Source organism: Scylla paramamosain, chromosome 19, assembly GCF_035594125.1.
Source record: "Scylla paramamosain isolate STU-SP2022 chromosome 19, ASM3559412v1, whole genome shotgun sequence".
Classification (NCBI taxonomy): domain Eukaryota; kingdom Metazoa; phylum Arthropoda; class Malacostraca; order Decapoda; family Portunidae; genus Scylla; species Scylla paramamosain.
The window spans coordinates 2,740,001-2,745,000 of record NC_087169.1 but is presented as its reverse complement, the minus strand read 5'-3'; the positions used below and the strand labels follow the sequence as shown (position 1 = coordinate 2,745,000).

General features: G+C 42.8%; 2 long non-coding RNA genes across 2 annotated transcripts in view; one reads left to right on the top strand and one right to left on the bottom strand.

The window, feature by feature from the left end:
- The window catches only part of LOC135109582 (uncharacterized), a 24,374-nt gene extending 23,055 nt beyond the window's left edge, over nucleotides 1-1,319 (bottom strand). The window contains exon 1 of the long non-coding RNA XR_010272807.1: nucleotides 1,161-1,319. This is a non-coding gene — a long non-coding RNA (uncharacterized LOC135109582). The remainder of the gene's footprint in view (nucleotides 1-1,160) is intronic.
- Nucleotides 1,320-1,552: 233 nt separating this feature from the next.
- The window catches only part of LOC135109583 (uncharacterized), an 11,080-nt gene continuing 7,632 nt past the window's right edge, over nucleotides 1,553-5,000 (top strand). Inside the window, exon 1 of the long non-coding RNA XR_010272808.1 lies at nucleotides 1,553-1,671. This is a non-coding gene — a long non-coding RNA (uncharacterized LOC135109583). The remainder of the gene's footprint in view (nucleotides 1,672-5,000) is intronic.

The window sequence follows — 5,000 nt, the reverse complement described above, 5'->3', positions numbered from 1 at the left end:
TTTTTTTTTTTGACGTATGACATTAGGTGTTGCTGTGCCACGCAAGAAAATTTTAACCACTTCCCTGGCGCAGGGTAATAACAAGGCTAAGAAAGGCCCACTGAAGGTACAAATCCCCAAACAGTAGTTAAATTAAATGGTGCGAGGAAAAAACTAAAGTGGTGTTCTCAGTGGGTGGTGCGTGACATCCCTCACTGAGGCAGGCAGGAACACTGAGACACCAGGGACTCCACACCTTGCCTTCCCTTGTCTCCTCGCTTGTTAACCCGAGGGATAAGTATTAACAGTATTCTCATAACAATAAACCATGCTCAAGAGTGTTTCTCCTCTTCATAATGTTGAAATATTTTCAGCCTGTCACTAGAGCAGTAAAACAAATAAATAAAAATATATATATATATATATATATATATATATATATATATATATATATATATATATATATATATATATATATATATATACACGAATGACTTCAGCAAGAGCCTTTTAAGTGTAGTGGAGGTGCGGCGCAGAAATGTTTGAGAGTACAGGCCTTAGTGCTCATCGTCTCACACTTGCTGACTGATTCCTGCTCAGCTTCACCACGTCCCTGGCATCACGACCCTTGCAACACGCCTCCTCCTTCACCTTTCCCTCTTCCTGCCCCCTACTCCCCTCTCACTCCTGTCACCCCCTTCAAGATACATCCGAGATACAGCAATACATGTAACAGTGATTTATGCACACGTCTGAAGCACTGAAACACTGAAACACTGAAGAAACAAGTTGAAAGATCGGGTGAAATAATGAAAAGGAAAGAGTTAACGAGTGATTGAGGTGGTTAGCCTGCTCTGCGCGACTCGGTGTGAGCAGACGTCGTCACTGAACAGCTGAGCGGGGAGGGAGGGAGGCAGGGAGGGAGGGAGCAAGATGGAGTTTGTTGTTTTAAAATATAGGTAGCAAGTTATTGTTATTTTGTTTATTTATAGAAATGAAAATGAGTGAACGTAACGATGAAAGACCAAGAAATAGAAGGAGAACAACGCAGAGGAGGAGGAAACAAGAGAACGATGACAATAATTCAGTAGGAAAACTTCAACTGGAGCTGTTCCTACCGGCCGCCACTACTTGCCTGGCTGAAAGTGCACGGTTACTTCACCTCACCTCACCACACTCACCTCAGTCAGCCTGCCAGCACCTCACTCGTGTCCTCGCCTTCACGCCGCCACTAAAGTCACTTCCCACACGCAGCACAGACCAGTACTTTCCCTGCTACACCCTCGCTCTTCCTGACACTCTGCACCCTCCACTCCCTTCCTCTACCCTCCCTCCACCAGCGCTCCCTCCCTCCACCAGTTTTCTAGTTCCGTGTTATATTTCAGTGAATAAACGAGTGACATCAGTTGTAAATATTTCACCCACACTTACCAAACAAATAAAAGATTTAGACCTCCACTGAAATGTTCATGATTACACAGAGATTACCCAACTTTGCGTGACAGGCAGGCGTGACGTGTCCAAGGGAGGGGAGGAGTGAAGGGAGGGTCAGCGGAGGAATACAGGTTGGGTGAGAGGAACGAAGGGGAAGCAGATGGAGGAGATCCACTCACGGGATTCTGCGTTGTTGATTTGTGTGTGGAAGTATCGTGGGTTTTGCCTGCCTCCATTGTTGCTCGTCTGCTGAAATAAGTAAGTGTCACAGAGAGAGAGAGAGAGAGAGAGAGAGAGAGAGAGAGAACACGGCTACAACACATTACCAGTGACACCAGCAGGGAAAACCCATCACCGCCACCATTACTATTACCACCAACACCATTCCTTCTTCACAGATATCCGCACCACCACCACCACCATCACGGCCACCCACATCATTACCGCCACCATCGCCATGCTTATCACCACTATCACCACCACCACTGTTCCTGCCTCCCAGTCCATTATCTCCGTCACCACCACCATCACCACCACTATCACCGCCATCACCACCCGATTAAGGAACACAAGGCGGTGCACCAGATATTAATGAAAGTGATTATAACCCGCCATTAATTGCTGCCTCCTCTAATGACCCATCAGCGCCATTACCTCCTCCTCCTCTTCCTCCTCCTTGTTTTCTCTATCTTCTTTCTCTCCACCTCTCTTATCTATCTTCCACCATTACCAACACCATTTCCACCATTAGCAACACCTCCGCCTCCTCCTCTTCCTCCTCCTCCTCCCCGATACATCAATTAACCATCTGATCACTACCACCCCGCCACTGGCTCCTTCCTAACAGGATAATTGGCGGCAGCTGATTGGCTGAGGGAGTTAGGCAGTTAGCGCGGAGCATTATCTTAACCTCTGGGTAAAGGGAGGAGGAGGAGGAGGAAGAAGAAGAAGAAGAGAAAAGGTGTTTATGACGAATGTTGAGGTGTAAGAATGATGAGGAGGAAGAAGAGGAAAAGGAGGAGGAGGAAGAACAGGAGGAGGAGGAGATAAAGACAAGGTGTTTATGAGGACCTGGAATGAAAAGAACGAAAATGAACGGTGAGGAGGAGGAGGAGGAGGAGAGGAAGTAGAAGGAAGAAGAAGAAGAAAGAAGGTGTATCAGTGTACTGGAGGAGGAGGAGGAAGAGTAAGAGTAAGAATGAACGATAAGAGGAGAGAAGAAGGAGGAAGGGTATTATTGAAGGAGGAGAAGGAAGAGGAGAAGGGATCAACATAGAGTAGGAAGAGGAAGAGGAATAAGGATGAACATGGACAAGAAATGAAAATGAAAGAGAGAAGAGGAGGAGGAAGAGGAGAAGGAGGAGGGAGGAAGGAGGAATAATATTAATAAAGGAAGAAAAGAAAGAGAAGAATTAAAGATGCACAATAAGAGACGAGAAGGAGAAAGAGGAAGAGGAGGAGGAGGAGGAAGGAGTAAGGAGATTAGTAAAAGAAGAGAAGGAGGAAAGGAATCACGGATGAAGGAAATAGGAAGAAGGAAATAGGGAGAAGGAAGGGAAAAGGATGAACACTGAAAAGAAGGGAGAAGGAAATAGGGGAGAGAGAGGCGGCGAGTCTATGGGCAATATAATACTATAGCGATATGTTAGGACACGACCCCCACTGAGGGACAGAACTACCCCCCTACCTCTCTCTCTCTCTCTCTCTCTCTCTCTCTCTCTCTCTCTCTCTCTCTCTCTCTCTCTCTCTCTCTCTCTCTCTCTCCGCTACTGCGCTGTTCAGTGTCAGTTCCTAGTGTTCTTTGTTATATGTAATTTTTGCTGCTTAGAAGAATGTAATGGTTTAATTTCTGCCAGATTTGTTATATCGTATGAGGTGACAGATGGATTTACTGTAATGATAATGCCTGGGTTCTGTCTCCTATTTTCCTGTATTTCCATCACTTCCACTTTCTATCTTCTACTGTCTTTCAGTATCTTTATTTTGTTTTCACTTTCTATTTGCTATGTCCTTTTAGTATTTCCATCACTTTCTATTCTTGTCTCCTATCTTTTGTATTTCCATCTATTTCTGTGTCTATTTTTCCCACTGCCTTCATCACCTCCACTTTCCATCCATCAATATTTTCATCGCCTCTTCTCCTCCAACGATGTACTTTAATGTATTACTATATATTTAAGTATAGGTTAAGATTACTATATATTTAAGTATAGGTTAAGATACGCTATCTTGATTTACCCCGCTTTAAACTTGTATAATCATAACTTAAGTGCATCAAACTTTCTCAGTAAATTGTTAAACTACTAAACTGGCAATGACACACAGAAGTCCGGAGGTGTGTTCCTGATGACTTGTTCAGTAATGTGGTGGTTTCCCGTGCTCGGCTTCCAGGTTCGAATCTTTGCCACGGTGCCTGTCTCTCTGTGCTCAGGTTTATTTGAGCTCTCTGTTGAGTTGCTCGGTGTTTCAGTGTATTGAATCTTATGGTGGTGCAATACAAGGGTGGTGGGTGTGACAAGAAGTACCTTTTAGATGATATATATAATAGTAACTTGCTTCTTAGTGTGCTACGAGAAATATGTAATAAACAGGATAACTTGACGAGATGGTAGAGAGGTAGAACGAAAAGGATGATAGACGTACTGAATACTGAATGAACCGATGAGGGTGATGGCTGTAACAAGAAGTATATTTCAGATAATAGATACAATAGTAACTTTCTTCTTAGGTTACTACAAGAAATATGTAATGAATAGAATAACTTGACGAGATGGTGGAGGAAAAGGATGAAAAGCATTACAGAAGCACTGAATACTGAATGAAGCAATGAGGGCGATGGATGGAACGAGAAGTACATATCAGATAACAGATATAATAATACCTTCAATGTGAGGCTACGTAAAGGATGTGTGGTGTTAATGTGATACCTACACAGAGACTAAAGAGAAGTATTATGGATGCACTGAAGGAACACCAGATGAAGGTTGTAACAAGCATATTTCTGACAATTGATCAAATAATAGCTTAAGTGTAAAGAGTTCGTGGAAGATAAGTAGTATTGTTTTGCTAACCTGACCAACTGTTGACGTTATGAAGCAGGAATTCTCTTTGATCACGAGAAAAACTGTTCATTTTTCAATCTATTGTTGCTATTAATACTGTTTCGTTCTTCCTGCAGTAATAGTTACTTTAGATGTAGTGTGGTGATGACTCGTACTAATCATAATAGTAACTGCTGAAGCAACAGTAGTAATAGCGTTAGTAGTAGCAGTAGTAGTTGTTGTTGTTGTTGTTGTTGTAATAATAGTAGTAGTAGTAATAGTAATAGTAGTAGTAGTAGTAGTAGTAGTATATAATTGCATCAAGTATACAGGTCTATTGAGCAGAAAAGTTGTATTACAAAGGATTACACACACGCACGAATATATACAGGGTGTCCCTCGAGTTACATACTTCGGGATCTGATAGTTCAAGTAATTCCAAGTCGAAAATATTTTATACACAAATGGTGTGTTTTGCTTTATTTTGCAAGAAATTGACGTGTAAGTTGTGTGTGTCGGGAACCGCTCGCCTGGTGGGCCTCCGCC